Source organism: Periplaneta americana, chromosome 6 (genome assembly GCF_040183065.1).
Source record: "Periplaneta americana isolate PAMFEO1 chromosome 6, P.americana_PAMFEO1_priV1, whole genome shotgun sequence".
NCBI classification, from domain to species: domain Eukaryota; kingdom Metazoa; phylum Arthropoda; class Insecta; order Blattodea; family Blattidae; genus Periplaneta; species Periplaneta americana.
Window position 1 is genome coordinate 23,597,664 of NC_091122.1, and position 1,217 is coordinate 23,598,880.

General features: G+C 33.9%; 1 non-coding gene across 1 annotated transcript; it reads right to left on the reverse strand.

Moving 5' to 3' along the window:
* Positions 1 to 939: 939 nt before the first annotated feature.
* Positions 940 to 1,012, reverse strand: TRNAN-GUU (transfer RNA asparagine (anticodon GUU)). The gene has a single exon. It is a non-coding gene; the product is annotated as a tRNA-Asn (tRNA).
* Between the last annotated feature and the right edge of the window lie 205 nt (positions 1,013 to 1,217).

A 1,217-nucleotide genomic window follows, 5' to 3' on the forward strand; every position in this document is an offset into this window, starting at 1 on the left:
CTCCCTTGGTTTGAATTGTAAATCATTTAAAAATAGCTTGTGAGAGGGCCTTAGACTAGAAATGTTTAGTTTAAATGTAGTTCTGTTTATAAGTATAAATAAGGGTGTAATTGTTTCTCTTATTTGAACTGTTATATCAGTGAAGCGTGGTGAGTCATTGAAGTTATGGTTTTACAGTGCAGTGAATAGTTCCGATCAGTGAAAATTTATAGTGTCAATGAAATGTGTTCTATAATGTAAGTGAAATGTGTTACATAGTGTCAGTGAAATGTGTCATAGTGCCAGTACAGTGAGTGAGATGAGAATAAAGTGAAATATTATAATCAGTACCAATGTGAAACTTATGTAGGGCCTATACATATGTAGGTTGTATTGTAAAATTAGGTTCACTTATTAATTGGGTTATTTTATGTATTATTAATTGTAAATATTGTGTATAATTGTATTGTATATTCTTATTGTATTGTGTATTGTAATTTTATTGTGTATTGTTTATATTGTGTATGCCACTGCCACCGGGTGCTTGCCTACTTGCAGTGTAAATAAATATACACACACACACATAAATACATACATACTGTACATACATACATACATACATACATACATACATACATACATACATACATACATACATACATACATACATACATACATACATACATACATACATACATACATAGATAATTATATATACAACATGTAATTATGCCTTTTATACTGTTTTTAAACTTTATCATTTTCCACTACTTTAACTTTGGACATGTCTTCATATTTGCCAATATTTAATATGTATTATTTATTTATGACATAGATATCGAATTTTATATCTGTAGTTGCCCACAATTTGGCGAAAACGTTAACACTAATAATGTAAATCAAGATTTTCACGTATAACTCCCTGTAAAGTTGATTTGAATAATTTCGAGGGAAAAATTGTTCCGGGGCCGGGTATCGAACCCGGGACCTTTGGTTTAACGTACCAACGCTCTACCAACTGAGCTACCCGGGAACTCTACCCGACACCGATCCAATTCCTCCTGTTACTGTTCGTTAACAGAAAATCACAATGTAAGTCACACGGAGTTAGTGTGCACACGAAGTTGGTTGCTTGACGGTTGTCAGCCCACTTTGAGGTATGTGGATATAGAGGGAGGAATTGGATCGGTGTCGGGTAGAGTTCCCGGGTAGCTCAGTTTGGTAGAGCGTTGGTACGT